General features: G+C 35.8%; 1 pseudogene; it reads left to right on the top strand.

Moving 5' to 3' along the window:
- The first annotated feature begins 336 nt into the window (after positions 1–336).
- Positions 337–16,075, top strand: LOC128053556 (NEDD4-binding protein 2-like 1; annotated as a pseudogene).
- The last annotated feature ends 974 nt before the right edge of the window (positions 16,076–17,049 follow it).

Raw genomic sequence — 17,049 nt, 5'->3', positions numbered from 1 at the left:
CTCCAGTGTTCTTGCCTGGAGAATCCCAGGGACAGGGGAGCCTGGTGGGCTGCCGTCTCTGGGGTGGCACAGAGTCGGACACGACTGAAGTGACTTAGCAGCAGCAGCAGTAGCAGCAGTACCCCAATGTTCATCGTACTAGCTTCTGAATCAATCTGTGCTCCTAGTTGCAACAAACAGAATTCACTCAAGATTGTCTCTGATAAAAAGTAATGTCTGAGAGTTAATCTCAGAAAATGAAGACAGGAACAATCTCCTAACTATACCACAGAGGTTGCTCGGGAAGGAAACCCCATGGAGGTCACTTAGCCCAGTACAGACACATTAGCAGTTCCAATGACGCTGCGACAGGACTCCAAAGCTCCACCATCACCATTCCTGAAAACAGATTCCGCTGGGTGCCCAGGTTAGTTGACTCCTTCTGAGCTTGTTTCACATGGGTGTGCCTAATAAAAGAATTTTTCCATGATGAATACATGTTTATTTGTTTGTTTGTTTTCAGAATCTTTCTTTCAAGCTTGTGCTTGAGGTAGATTACTATATTACTATCAGTCAGCATCTTCATAATCTTTGCTAGCTGGAGGGTGATTTTCATATTTTAACAGCTTTATTATCTTTTAAAAATATGTAATACTTTGAATACTACATTATCATTGTCTCATTTGTATATTTCATCTGGATTTTTGTGCTTTTTTCCACACCAAAATTTCAATTGCAGTGTTTCCTGAATTCTTTATTAAAATTTTCATATTTATTGAGTCCCTAAACCATTTTGTCATCTTTACTACACTTATATTCCCAGCTATGGTTCATGTTTTTCCTAATTTATTTTCCATCTTATGTAGCTAAATTTATAATATTTTCTTTTATGATGTTTTCTATTGTTTTTATCCTGCACAGGATATTATTTTATTAAATGATCAATTCTTTTTCAAGGCCCGCATTTTTGTTGTGGCTAATTCCTTTAATGTGCTTTTGAATTTTATTTCTTAACAATTTAGAATTCTTGTGTTACAGTCTAAATGAACTTGGTCAGGGTAGCTTGGTATACTGTTTTTACCCTGTTTTGATATCAGAAACCATCTTGTAACTAAACTGTGTTGACTTCTGTCTTCTTTTTAATGCTCTGGAGCAGTTATTTATAATATTTATTAACATCTTATACCACATTCTAAGGGCATTTTGCTCAGATGGTTTACGAAGATAATTCCTGAGGCATTTCCATGTCTTAACCATTATTTATTCATTTTTTGTAATGCAATTTTATAGACAAATAGAAACAAATTTTTTAGAGGAGAGCAGTAATTTTCTTACTTTATGTGAATAAGTATGACTTGATAGATATAGAGATTCCTGGCTCCTTCTCCAAATATTCTGACCCATTAGCTCTAATTCTGATAGACCTAAACTTTTGTACCTTTAATATTCCAGGAAATTCTTAAATAGAAGAGCTGAAAATTGTGCCTTGAGAAATACAGGGATAAATTTCATATACACTCTTACAAAAGCTGTCTCCTTATGCAGGTCATTTTATCTTTTATCTCATTCCTAATTTGATTTTCTTGTGTTTGTCTTTTCTCTTATTTGGAATTGCCAGGGGTTATTGCTAACTTCTCATAAATATAATTTATTATATTCATTTATATTTGTATTCCATTTTATAATTTACTGATTTCCTCTTTGGTTCTTATTATGTTATCCTTTATATAAATTTGTTTTGTTTTTCTCAGAGTTGAACATTCAGTATATTTGCTTTATTTCTGTTTAAAAATTAAAATATTGACTGTAATGATTTTAAGTTTGGTGTTTTCATCTCCCATAAGATCTAACATGATATTCTAATTTTAGCTACTTTGTAAAATTCTGGAATCATAATTTTGAATTTTATGTAATATAGTAGCATTTAACAGTTTTTTCTTAAGTTTTAATTGCTTATTATCCCATTGTTTCTGGTTTCTGGTTTATTGTATGGTAGAGAAATATTATAGTTCATATGATTTACTTTTTCAGGAAATTACTAATGTTGTCCTGTGGCTTAATATGCCATCCATTCTTTTTACATAGGGACTGCTTGAGAAGAAAACTTTAATTTTTTAAAATGAATTTCCAAGTTTACTATATTATTTGCATTCTTTGTATTTCATATATTGCACACATATTATGCACACTTGTTTGGGCTGTAGTTTAAGAACTCTCACAAAACTTTCTATTAATATTTTATTTGCTTTCTATGAGTTTTTACAGTACATAATTTGAATCATTTTCATTTAGTTGTAATCTTTCTTAAACATCATGATAAACTCTTCCTTTTCATGGCATGTGGGCCAATATAAATGAAAATGTAAACTCACTTTAGTTTTCTAACTTAAAAAAATATTGAAATATAGTTGATTTATAATGTTGTGTTAGTTTCAGATATATAGCAAAGTGATTCAGTTTTACATATACGCTTGTGTTGTTGTTGCTTTTGTTTAGTCACTAAATCATGTCCAATTCTTTTGCAACCCCATAGACTGTAGCCCACCAGGCTCCTCTGTCCATGGGATTTCCCAGGCAAGAATACTGGAGTGGGTTGCCCTTTTCTTCTCCAGATATATATGTGTGTGTGTGTGTGTGTGTGTGTGTGTGTGTGTGTGTATCTATTAGATTCTTTTCCATTATATTTTATTTATTTATTTATTTATTTTTTACCATTTATTTACAGTTTATTTTTTTTATTTTTTATTTTCTAAAGCACTTTAGTACCTTTTTAAATGTATTTTATTTTATTATTTTTTTAAATTTATATTTTTATTTTATTTTACTTTACAATACTGTATTGGTTTTGCCATACATTGACATGAATCCACCACGGGTGTACATGCGTTCCCAAACATGAACCCCCCTCCCACCTCCCTCCCCATAACATCTCTTTGGGTCATCCCCGTGTACCAGCCCCAAACATCCTGTATCCTGCATCAGACATAGACTGGTGATTCGTTTCTTACATGATAGTATACATGTTTCAATGCCATTCACCCAAATCATCCCACCCTCTCCCTCTCCATCAGAGTCCAAAAGTCTGCTCTACACATCTGTGTCTCTTTTGCTGTCTTGCATACAGGGTCGTCATTGCCATCTTTCTAAATTCCATATATATGTGTTAGTATACTGTATTGGTGTTTTTCTTTCTGGCTTACTTTGTATAATCGGCTCCAGTTTCATCCATCTCATTAGAACTGATTCAGATGTATTCTTTTTAACGGCCGAGTAAAACTCCATTGTGTATATGTACCACAGCTTTCTTATCCATTCATCTGCTGATGGACATCTAGGTTGTTTCCATGTCCTGGCTATTATAAACAGTGCTGCGATGAACACTGGGGGTACATGTGTCTCTTTCAATTCTGGTTTCCTCGGTGTGTATGCCCAGCAGTGGGATTGCTGGGTCATAAGGCAGTTCTATTTGCAGTTTTTTAAGGAATCTCCTCACTGATCTCCATAGTGGCTGTACTAGTTTGCACTCCCACCAACAGTGTAGGAGGGTTCCCTTTTCTCCACACCCTCTCCAGCATTTTATTGCTTGCAGACTTTTGGATCACAGACATTCTGACTGGTGTGAAGTGGTACCTCATTGTGGTTTTGATTTGCATTTCTCTGATAATGAGTGATGTTGAGCATCTTTTCATGTGTTTGTTAGCCATCCATATGTCTTCTTTGGAGAAATGTCTATTTAGTTCTTTGGCCTATTTTTTGATTGGGTCATTTATTTTTCTGGAATTGAGCTGCATAAGTTGCTTGTATATTTTTGAGATTAGTTGTTTGTCAGTTGCTTCATTTGCTATTATTTTCTCCCATTCAGAAGGCTGTCTTTTCATCTTGCTTATAGTTTCCTTTGTTGTGTCCATTATATTTTATCACAAGATACGAGCACAGTTCCTTTAGCTACACAATAGGTCCTTTCTAGTTTTTGATAGTCTATAGTATAACCTGCTTTTAAAAACATTCTGAATTATCACCGTTACATCATCATTCTTACATTGCATATCTTACAGTGGGCACGTACTGTACTATCTTTTAAAGTACTGCTCACTTTAAAAGGGCGGCTTTTTTATTTTTGGCAATTTCTTCTTTGTACCCTCCAAACGTATCTTTCCAATGGGGGTGCCATTTGCTGTGTTTTGTCTGGATAGTCAGAGTTGCTTTGCACAGCAGTTGGTCCTGCCCAAAGCAAGGCTAACCTGAGTCCTTCCACAGAAAGTTTTGGAGTAGAACTGTGTCAAAAGATAATGTTAAATAATAATCTTTGATATTTGATGCATAAAATGTGTTAGAATGACAATCATATGAGTTATGAACTATGGAAAGAGTGAAGGCCTATGTTTCCAGATCTTCAGAAAAGATGCTAGTCTCAGAGAAGAAATAGGGCAAGCAGAAAGCAGTGGAGACAGATGAAAATGTGGTCCTATTGGTGTTTGGCCCCCGAGCTCCTGATGTCCCTGAGTTCCAACTGTTTCTCTGACCTTATTGAAGCTGTGTTGGCTATCCAGTCAATTCTCTAGACTGAACAGGAAAAGAGGGCTTCTGATTGGGGACAGCAGAGGTTGAAGGGCCCTCTAAATTCTTTAGAAAAAAAATCTCAAGAATAACATGTTGGTTAAAACTTTGTATGCTCAAAGGTTATTGTATGACCCAGTAACAGTCAGAAAGCAAAGTAAAAAGACACACATTCTACTTTCTGTTAAAAAGCACACTTTCTAACAACATAGGGCACTTTGGCCAAAAGTGGGTTTTTCAATTTTTTCCACTGACTCCATGGAGGAAACTTATTCTAGGACTTTGAGAAATATTATGAGAGTATTATTGTTGCCTTTCTTTCTTTCTTTGCCTTTTCTATGTACTTAGCATATGTTAAAAGTAATTTGAAAGAGAACATTTTAAACCAAATAATATCATAGGTATCACACCTTGTTTGCTTTATCATTTATAGAGCTGCTTCAGCCTTCCCTTATCCCATTCTCCATGTCTATTTAGGCAAAGAGTATTCAGTTTAACTGCTTTTTCTTTCATTATAGTATATAAACTGAAATGTGGATCATTTGCTTATTAAAAAGCTGATAGGTTGAAGATGTTTAAGATGGTATAAAAAATACTGCAAATTTATTAGATGAACAGAATTTATTCATCCTTTGTTGTTGTTGTTCAGTTGCAAACACATGCCTGACTGTTTGCAACTCTATAAACTGCAGCATACTAGGCTTCCCTGTTTTTCACCATCTCCTGGAGTTTCCTCAGATTCATGTCTATTGAGTTGGTGATGCCATCCAACCATCTCATCCTCTGTCATTCCCTTCTCCTCATGTTTTCAATCTTTCCCAGCATCAGGGTATTTTCCAAAGATCTGCTTTTTGGCATCAGGTGACCAGAGTACTGGAGCTTCAGCTTCAGCATCAGTCCTTCCAATTGATATTCAGGGTTGATTTCTTTTAGGATTGACTTGTTTGATCTCCTTGCTGTCCCAGGGACACTCAAGAGTCTTCTCCAGCAAGACAGTTTGAAAGCATCAATTTTTTCATGCTCAGCTTTCTTTATGGTCCAACTCTCACATCCATACATGACTACTGGAAAAACTATAGGTCTGACTATAAGTATCTTTGTCAGCAAAGTGATGTCTCTGCTTTTTAATATGCTGTCTAAGTTTGTCATAACTTTTCTTCCAAGGAACAAGTGTGATTTAATTTCATGCTTTAATTGCACTGAATACATTTCTGAAAATAAGGATGAGCAGCTCTGATCTTAAATAACTCCATCTAGAAGTACCAAGGGTACTTTTATTTGAAATGCAACCATAGTTGACCCATTGTATTAATAGTTCACTACCATTTGACATAAACAATGAAGTTTCACTAAAAGCAAAGCATTGTGTCATTTAAATTCAGAAAAATGTGCAATACTATAAAAAATTAGAAACCTGATTGATACAGATCTGAGTCCTATTGTTAACCACTTATATAATAGTTGTAGCTCAATAAGGAAAAAAAAGAAAAAAAAGATTAAACAAAAAATAACATCCACTTTATTGCAGTTTGGTAAATGAGGGGTATAATCTATAAATGGAAGATGTCACATAATTTATTTTCAGAATCATATTGCTCTTGAACACTGCTATAAATACAATATCTTAGTAAAATGTTATGTAAAACTCATGTCTGCATAACTTTTACTTTTTTCCTGTGATTTAAAAAGTAAAGACACAACGTCTAGGAAAGTTAATTTGTAAGGCCATAATAATTATAAGGACCCAACTGGGAAAATAGTTTACTATATTGGCTTTCTAAGCCAAGTATCCTTAACTTGTGTTAGATTATTTAAGAGATCCTCTAATTTGGAAGGGAGGAAATGCATGTTTATAGTCATTAATACCTAATTGAAATTTAGGTCTCTTCCTTTATTACCTAGGCAACATATTTGAGTAATATTAGTGGTATCTATGATTTTGTTACCAGAAGAAATTATAAGTATTTTTGTAACATAAAACTCAAAATACTGTTATAACTATGTTAAACTACCTGCTCTATCTCGTAATTGAATGCGTTTATAAAACAGTGTATACATCACTACACCACAAATTCATTTTCTAATAATATTTTAGTTCCTGCATCTCAAAATAAAAACAGTTTTATTTTATAATTCTATATATTTTATGCATTTCAAATATGTTAAAGAAGTGGTCCATGAATAACAACAACAGAACAGTAAGAATTTTTGTTGCAATGCCATGTAAGGGAAAAAATTTAGGAAGAGAAAGAATAGTAGAATGAGTTTTTTCCCATTTTTTCCAATATTTCTTAAAAGGTGAACAAAATGAAGTTTTTGGAAGAAAAAATATATTATGGGGTAACTATTTCCTGCTTTGCCTGGGATAGTCCTGGTTTTCCTAGAGTAATTATTAAAGCATTCCATTTTACACCCAAAAGTATCTTGGGTTGATGATAAAGGATACCAGCAAGGTACATATTATGTCCTTAAACTCACAAGGGAGAAGGTTTGGCATTGATTTAATTTAGGGGATTAATAAATGGAAATTTCTTCCTTAATTTTTTTTCCTTTATTACAAGATCTTCCACTTCTTATATGTGAAAAGACATATAAGTTGTGGAAAGACAACCGAAGAATAAAATTTATTACCTTTGACACTTAAAATATTGGAAAGCAAAGGCAGAATCGTAGTAAATATTTGTTTAATTAAAAGCTGTTTTAGTAGAAAAGGAATATTCACTAATTTATTCCACATTGCTTCCATCTCTAGTTTAAAATAATGCACACAACAGCCATCATCTAAAATAAAGAATAATCATAAAAGGCCATGCAGATAGAGTATGGTCTATTATTCATTTTGGGGTATTACTCAGAAATCTGAGGCAGGCTAATGGTTTATTAGGAAATGTCCGAGGAAAGCAAAACAAACAATTTATGCAACAATGGTAATATTTCATCATCAAGAAAAAAAGTACAATGGCAGAGATTGGCAAGATGACACAAATAAGTGGGCCCACCTATTGTGCCTTTCCCTTTAACTATTAGATTGTCCTGCCCTAATGCTTGTAGGAAGAGAATTTACATGTGCAATCTACTGACTAGCTTGAATTCATATACATCTTTGACAATTAAATTGTAGACACCACATTTCACACTTACAGTACTTACTTAAGGCAACTTACTGTTGCCTTACAGTAATTTTTTGTTCTCTCATTTTGGCTTTAATTAAGAAAGGATCATTCTTATTTTGCTCTTTCTAATTTAGATATCTTTCAGTGAAGCATCTGAGGTGGTTAGATGGCATCACTGACTCAATGGACATGAGTGAGCAAACTCTGGGAGATAGTGAAGGACAAGGAAGCCTGGTGTGCTGCAGTCCAGGGGTCACAGAGAGTTGGACACGACTTAGTGGCTGAACAACAACAAGCTAAACTTACAAGGGAAAAATCTATATATCATGATTGCTTTAAAATTGGAGTAAAGATATTCCAAAGTGGAATTTCCTTGGTGGGAAATTGTAAATAATATTAAAAAAGAAATTAGCATTATTTTATGAAATGAATTTGAAAAGCGAGTTATTTTTAAATAAATTGTCTTAAAAATAAAGAAAAAGTGTATTAAAAAAATGAAAAAGCAGCCACAGCAGAGTGTAAATAAAATATTCTATAAAATGGAGTCAGGGATATTTTGATGAAATATTGAGGAAGACAGTAGAAATATGCCTTTGAGCAACACTAGCGGTAATGCAGCTGAATTTTTGCTGTGTTTTATATTCTGTATTCAAATAATTAAACCCTTGAGAAACAAGAGAAGACAAAAGAATTAGAGTATATCACAACTGAACAAATTTAAAATATATACCTACACAATGAAATTTGCCTCAAAATGTTTGTACAGTTCACTATTGCATCATTGAATTGAACATCAATCCCAAAATATTAGCACATGAAGTTTTCCTTAAGTTATATTTCTAGGGCACCCAGATGAAGACATTATGCATGTACAGTTGTCACAAGGCCATCACTAGTATTTATGATTTCTGACCCTATGAATCATTACATATTTCATTTGCTCTGAGCCAGTATTTCAGGTGACTGAGATTGTTTTCATGATGAGGTGAATCAAACAACAATTTCTGGGGAAGAGAATTAATTGGTGGTCTTATCTCTATGATGTTTCTGTGGTCTTTCTGAACTTTCTGGAGTCTTCCAATAAGTTTTACTGTTAGATTAGGAGGAATATAGGTAAGACTTTGGATTTAAAAAATATTACAGCCTTACTTCAAGCAGACTTTTTTTTCCCTTGAAGAGATCAATAACCCTGTATTTTGCATCTTTGTTTTACAATAAGAAGAGCTTGAGCTGGACAAATGGAAGCAACAGCCCCACTTCATTGAAACTATTGTAGAGTCCCCTGATAGAAGAACTTACCTGTGTGTTATAAACTCTCCTGGGGGGATTCTAAGACAAGAGAGTTGGACATAAAGCCATAAATGAAACCACTAACTTTGAGGGATTCACTAGGTATGAGAGTGAGAGGTATACAACCTGCTTCTATTCTTTGTTTTTTATATTCCAGGTCTGGTCCAGGGAATATACACATAGGACAGCACCCTGATTTTATCAGATGTTATCTTCTATCTTATTTCCATTCAGACAGCTTCAACTTTCTGTAAGGTCAGCTGACTGGGGGTGATAAGGTACACAGTTAGCAGTAAATTCCATGAGTATTAAGCTTAATTAGTTAATTAATTTTTCTGCATGAAATTAGCTCTTTGATCAGCTGCAACGCTGTGCATAAGGCATTCAGCAAACCCAGAGGTGGGACTGATGGGAGAAGCATGTCACAAATGGAAGGAAAAGCTAATCCAGAGTAAATATTTGGTCCAGTTAGGGAAAATTATTCTTCCTTTCATGATGGAAAAGGTCTAATGTTCAGTCCACAATCGGATAGCTAGCTAGCTCCCTAGGAAGTAATAATTTTACTTTCTTTTACTGGTGCCGGAAAATTGGATACTCAGCAGAAAGGGGACCCAGTGGGGCCATGGAGTGGGGAAATATTTGTTGTTACACTGTCTCTGACCTTGCCATCAAGGTCATGGAATCCTTGAATCCAGAGTATTCAGAGTTCCCATTGCACTGGGAGCCTTTCGGTAAACATTCACAGGGTATATCCTTGCACTCTGAATCCATCCCAAAAGTTCCATGCACATGCTTCTTTCCAAAACATCCTAGAAACCCACTCCTGATACCAATTTTTCCAAGTTCTTTTCTGTCCAAACCATTATTCACCACTTTCTCATGTAAATCTCATCTTTGTCTTTTCTAGCCATCTTATCTTTTGCTAAAATAATTAGATGCCATATAATTCAGCTTGTGAGTGGAGCTGAAGTTCCTCAACTCTTGAATTCCTGTTGCCAGAGTGCTATGTAAGGTCTTCAGGAAATCATTTGGCTCTTACTGACAGAGTGTCCCTCTATCAGCAGTTGTGGTTTGAGGGAGCAGTGGACACAGTGGGAGCGTGAACTGCTCGTGAAAGTGACACGCTTGTGTTTTCAGATACTGCCCACAATAACATTTTGTGATTTAGTTCAAGGAACATGCCTGATTTTTCTGCTTTGTAACAGTTGATAACTCCCAGTTCATGATGGGCAGCTCAAATTGCTGTGGTACCTAGCTCTATAATCAGGCATTCAATCTCTACAGGGCTCAGCAGCAAGCCAATAATTATTTCTCTAAGGGAAAATAATTACTTGGGAATTACTTGTAACCTGGCTTTATGCAAAAACATAGAATTCTCCATGTCATGTCTCATTACAAATGCCACATAACTTCCAGGTATGCCACAGGTACTATGAATAATGCTGAATTTCATAGTCATAAGGTCCCAGTTAAAAAAAAAAGTATATATAGTCATACAGCCCAAATCAGTTAAAATATCTACTGTTTTTTATTTTTCTCTTAATAGTAGAATTTTGAGCTACTTAATAAATGAACCAGAGCAGCACACCCTAGACAATTATATTTTCCTGCAAAATACAAAAGGATGTATCATATGTGGTGTCTCATTCTTAGTGGTAAAGCATATGATGTTCTTCAAACTATATTCATTTTAGAAGGAATATCCTGAATTTTCCAGGCTTCTAAATTCCCCAGAACATTACTGAGGTATCAGGATCCTGACTTTTAATCAGAATCATTTCCCACCTTCTGGCAATAGGAACTTACCATGTCATCTTGCAGACCTGCTGTTTTCTATTTACCAGGTTCTATCAGACTTATGTAATCAAGGTTGCTAAGCCTCATACAGATTTGAGAAGAAGATAAAAGGATTTGAGAGGTAAAGAGCCACTAAAGCAAATTAATGAAGATATAATATTACTCCTACTACACTAACACAAAGACTGGTGTTTACTGACCTTTGAGATGGAGAAATAATACATGTTTATAAATACAAAATGTTTAAATATATAAAATGCAAAATGATAATGCATATAATATGAAATACCATCAGCAAGTGGAATTGCTAAGTAGTTGAATTTATGACAATGCACTCATTCTCTAAGATCTACCTATCTTCTGCTCAAGACAACAGGTACATTAACTCATGATGTGTTTGGAATTATCACTTCTATATATATTGTCTTCACTGGTGGCACTAATCTCCAGGACTCAGCCAGACATGTGATATTGTGATTTGTTTTACTTTTTTGGAATGAAATATGTGATGGTTAATTTTATGAATCAACTTGACTGGGAACAGGATACTCTGATACCTGGTAAGATACTTTTTCTGGGTATGTAAGGGTGTTTTTTTCTGTGAGGGTGTTTCTGGAAGAGATTAGCTTCTGACTGAGTAGACTAAGTAAAGAAAATCCACCCTTACCAGTGTGGGTAGGCATCAGACAACCCACTGAAGACTGAAATAAATAAAATTTGAAGAAAGGGTAAATTTCTTCTCTTCTTGAACAGATATATCAGTCTTTTCCTGTTCTCAGACATCAAAACTGCTGGTTCTTGGGATTTGTGTGTCTCTCTGTGTGCTCAGTCGTGTTCAGCTCTTTGTGACTCCACGGACTATAGCCCACCAGGCTCCTTGGTCCATGGAATTTTCAGGAAGGAATGCTGGAGTGAGTTGCTTTTTCCTAGTCCAGGAGATCTTTCCAACCCAGGGATCCAACCTGTGTCTCTTGTGTTTTCTGCATTCCCAGGCAAATTCCTTACCACTGAGCCAGCATGGAAACCCTTCTGGGACTTAGGACTTCAGAAATTATTCTATTGTTCCCCCCAGTTCTCAGGCCTTCAGGCTTATATTGAGTATACCATCAACTTTCCTTGTTCTCCGGCTTATAAACAGGATACTGTAGGACTTCTCAGTCTCCACATGTGAGTCAATTACTATAATAAATCTTATTTCTGGATGTATGCATGTATCTATCATCTTCTGTTCAGCTGGAGAATCCTAATAGGAGAACTGAGGATCATAATTGTCCACTTGGCTCTTTCAACCATGTTAACCACAGGACAGAGAATTATGAAACTCTCTCAGTTGCTGATTTTATTTATTCTCATCTTAATTCAGGGGCCAGAGTAACAACTACTTGTTTAGTCACACAGCCAATGGGACACATAAACACACTTAATATAGTCCTCATTCATCAGATGATTTCAGTAAGTTACCCCTTTGACCAATGGATTAAAGTGTTCTATCTTCCTAGAGATATTAGCATAGAGATAGGGATAATCCAAATTGACCATGAAATATATGGGTTTTTCTATTTTGGGTGAATGAGTGCTCTTGTAAATGTCTTTTAGATCTTTTGGAGAAAATCAGGATAAAAATCTGTAGCTCAAGATTCTGTTATTAGAACAAGATCTTTCTTCAATCGTGTCCATGATTTAATGTGTACAATTCTGTTCTCTATGCTCCACTAGCATCTTACCCTGGGGTAAATTATTATAAGATCGAGAAGCTTTTAATAAACTTGCCTAATACTAATATTATTTTTCATCTCATTACTAAGAAATCAATCATATTTGAATTCCAAAGGATAAACTGGAAATCATATTAATGTGATTCTGTCATTTAAGTGCTATCATAACAGAATTAATTAAATGTAATTTTAAACTGGAATGAAGAAAATCCAAAATTTCTTTTAGACAGTCATAATACACAGAAAAGATTTAAAATTCTGTTCAGTGGGTTGACAGGTCAACAAAATAGCCAAACAAGCTACTCTTAATATTGATTTATCAATTATCTCTAAAAGTGTTATCCTTTGCCTCTGTCACTTGGTTAATATCTAAGCAGGATTTCCATCAGTGATTCTTAATTGGAAAAGAAAAATCTCACTCATGAAGACATCAACTAATTAAATATGTATGTTTTATGTTAACAACTTAGACACTGCAAGTATCTATTTATAACTTTGCTCAAATGCTTAAAAGAGGAAAAAATTCTGCCTTTCATTAATATATGCTAGATAATATTATTTTTTATGTTTAAAGATGATAAGATGTTATTCTAGAAAAATTTCATTAGAAGGCAACATGTTATATCAGAGAGTCCAAATTTGGCATAGGGGATCTGCCACTGGTTTTGTTTCTTTATTTCATTTTTTTTTGACTCAGGCAAAAGATTTAACTTTCCTGAGCTTTCATTTATGAATCTTCAATTAGAAATAGAAATACTTATCATGTAGGTTCATAAATCTTGTATAAAGAGTATGTGGCTAGAGTTTGGCACATAGTAAAGTAGATATTAATTATATGATTTCAATAGACAAATTATGAGATCATGGATTCATAAAGATATATTTTGCGTTAGTTAGTTAGTTAGTTAGTTCAGTTGCTCAGTCGTGTTCAACTCTTTGCGACCCCATGAATCACAGCATGCCAGGGCTTCCTGTCCATCAACAACTCCCGGAATTCACTCAGACTCACGTCCATCGAGTCGGTGATGCCATCCAGCCGTCTCATCCTCTGTCGTCCCCTTCTCCTCCTACCCCCAATCCCTCCCAGCATCAGAGTCTTTTCCAATGAGTCAACTCTTCGCATGAGGTAGCCAAAGTACTGGAGTTTCAGCTTCAGCATCATTCCCTCCAAAGAAATCCCAGGGCTGATCTCCTTCAGAATGGACTGGTTGGATCTCCTTGCAGTCCAAGGGACTCTCAAGAGTCTTCTCCAACACCACAGTTCCAAAGCATCAATTCTTTGGCACTCAGCTTTCTTCACAGTCCAACTCTCACATCCATATATGACCACTGGAAAAACCATAGCCTTGACTAGACGGACCTTAGTTGGCAATGTAATGTCTCTGCTTTCGAATATGCTATCTAGGTTGGTCATAACTTTCCTTCCAAGGAGTAAGCGGTTTTTAATTTCATGGCTGCAGTCACCATATGCAGTGATTTTGGAGCCCCCCAAAATAAAGTCTAACACTGTTTCCACTTTTTCCCCATCTATTCAGTTCAGTCACTCAGTCGTGTCCGACTCTTTGCGACCCCATGAATCGCAGCATGCAGGCTTCCCTGTCCATCACCAACTCCTGGAGTTTATCCAAAGTCATGTCCATCGAGTCAGTGATGCCATCCAGCCATCTCATCCTCTGTCGTCCCCTTCTCCTCCTGCCCCCAATCTCTCCCAGCATCAGAGTCTTTTCCAATGAGTCAACTCTTCTCTTGAGGTGGCCAGAGTCCTGGAGCTTCAGCTTTAGCATCATTCCTTCCAAAGAAATCCCAGGGCTGATCTCCTTCAGAATGGACTGGTTGGATCTCCTTGCAGTCCAAGGGACTCTCAAGAGTCTTCTCCAACACCACAGTTCAACGCATCAATTCTTCAGCATTCAGCCTTCTTCACAGTCCAACTCTCACATCCATACATGACCACAGGAAAAACCATAGCCTTGACTAGATGGACCTTAGTTGGTAAAGTAATGTTTCTGCTTTTCAATATGCTATCTAGGTTGATCATAACTTTTCTATAAACACCTTTAAAAACAGAAGGGGGAGGTACCATCAGTACATATCTTTGTAAAGCCTTGAGGCAGCAATCTCTTCTTCCATGTTGTACCTACATCTCAATTACCCTTTATGAATGACTGTGCAGAGTCACACTGAGGCTTAATTGATACTGGGTGTTGGGGGACACTCAGCAGTTGTTGAATATGTGGAGAGAGGGATATAGGACTATGGCCAGTGGCTTGTACACCATCTTTAACTGACAGATCAATAATTTTAGCCATTCTAAATTTGGATCTTTGGAATAAGATTTAACCTGAAGGAAGAATTCTTTGCTGCCCATATTTTGAAAACCTCTAGCCAAGACCATTTCATCTTGGCCTTTTGAGGATAACAGATATTAGTTAAAAACCGCAAGCAAGAGACAGATGGATGTCATTTCCCATTTCTCCGTTAAATAGCTACTCTACTTTTATATAATAGTTGGACGATAAATTGAGTCTGACCTGAGTACAAAGCCATGGTGAATGTGTCATGTGTATTTTGTCCCTACAAAGGAAATTTATTTTTTGTTCTAGTGTTTCCCCTTATATTAAAATGAAGTAAATTACTGTACTCTCATCATTCAAAATGCATTGTTTATTTTTAAATGTATATTTTTCTTTTTACAATCCCCAAAGCTTTTAAATCTCCATTTCCTTTCTCCATGTGTTTAAATAATAACTACCAATTACACAACATCCCCAATTTGTTTCTACATTCCCTGATCTTTTTTTAAAAAAAGCCTACTTTGTCAAGCATTTTACTGCTTCTCTTCCAAACAGTTCAGGTTTATATTTTTCTTCCATTTAGCATTTTATAAAATAGCATTTTATAAAGTGGACTTGGTCTTCTTTTCTTCTGGAAATGAACAGGTGTGTGCTAAAATAAGAGGTCTGGGTCTCAAGGAAAAGGAACACAACACTCTTGCAACCAGTCCCCACTCTATGGACGAGAGGCCACAAACACTCCCCTCTCCCCCCAACCTCCACCTGTAGGGCACCTCAGGACACCACAGCTTTCAGAAACATCTTTAGCTCCTCCTCATGGTTCTGGGAAAACTGCACTGGCTAGACAATTGCAGCAGGACTTTTCCAGGGCTCTGATTTTTGGCACAGATTTTCTTTTTTCAGGGAAGATAATGTCTTTGAGTTCAATCCTGACTTCCTGGAGGAAGCTCATTAATGGAACCAGAACAAGAAAAGCAGTGAGGAACAGCATATCCCACATTATTACTGATGATGCCAAATGAATCTCTAGGCAGTCAATGCATTTCAGATCCAACAAAATAATTTTCAGGCTGGAAATGGATGTTGTTAGTTATTAGGCCAGACACATTCATCGAGTCCCAAGAGAGAAAATACTGTAAATGAAAGAACAGTAGCAATATGATTTTATAGTGTGCTGCATGCCCAAAACCAAGCAGAGCCAACAGAAACCAAGACACACATGTGGTTTGCCTGTCCTTCTGAAGACGGACTTTCCAAACCGAGGGCCGCATGGTGGCTTCACTAATGAGAGTTCCTTAAAAGAAGGGGTGCTTGTCACCATAGCTATTAACAGTCTCTCTTACAAGCATCCATAATACTCCAAAATCAGTTTTTACTTCAATTTCTGGTATTTATTCTTCATTCAGTTGTAGTCAGAGCTCTGATTCCAGTGTAAATAGTCAAACTTGAAAGTTTTTGAGTAGAGGTCATTAAATTTCTCTTCAACAAGCGTTTGTTAAAGGGATCTGATGCTGGGAATTCTGCTGATTTGATTAAACACAGTCCCTTTCTCTGGGTAAAGAATTAATTTGAAACTGAAACCTAAGAACATATCCAAGAACATGAACAGTCACATAGGTTCATTAATGAACTGAAGTGTTTATAGTATAAAGCTTCAGTACCACATTTTCTGAAGCAATCCTTTTTTTTTTTTTTTCAGGAAATTCATCTGCATCAGGAAGATTAGAAAGGTCAGGGAGAAGCAGGAGGCGGGAAAAAGTTTAGTGTGATTGCTACTTTGATCATCCATGTATCCAAAAATCTGAGCTGTGTGGCTGTAATGATGATATTGTTTTTCCTTTAAACTGAATATGCCAGAACGTACACACTAAGGAATATTGTCCTTCAAAGGAGACATTCTGGGAAATTAATCCTTTATTTTAGCAAAATATCATTGTTAGAAATGTCTGTTAAAAGCCTTCTTAATAGCTATACCAATTGCTGAGGAAAATCAGTTTCATTACATAAAGGCATTTTCCAGGCAAGAATACTGGAGCTGGTTATTTCGTTCTCCAGGTGATCTTACTGACCCAGGGGTCAAAACTTAGTCTCCTGCATTATTACGCAGATAGTTTATCACTTTATTGAACAGGGTGAAATCTGAAAAACTTTTGACTGTAAATAAAACAAGTCTGCCTTTAGAAAATACCAATTTTTAAGTGGAATAATTAAGCAGTTTTTAAAGTATGCCTGTAAACATGCATATGATCAATTGGCTGTCCCAAAGTTCAGGGAATACAAAGGATGGAGCATCCCAGGATATAG

Source organism: Budorcas taxicolor, chromosome 9 (genome assembly GCF_023091745.1).
Source record: "Budorcas taxicolor isolate Tak-1 chromosome 9, Takin1.1, whole genome shotgun sequence".
Taxonomy (NCBI): domain Eukaryota; kingdom Metazoa; phylum Chordata; class Mammalia; order Artiodactyla; family Bovidae; genus Budorcas; species Budorcas taxicolor.
Note: the sequence above shows the minus strand (reverse complement) of the source record. Positions and strands in the feature narration are given on the sequence as shown.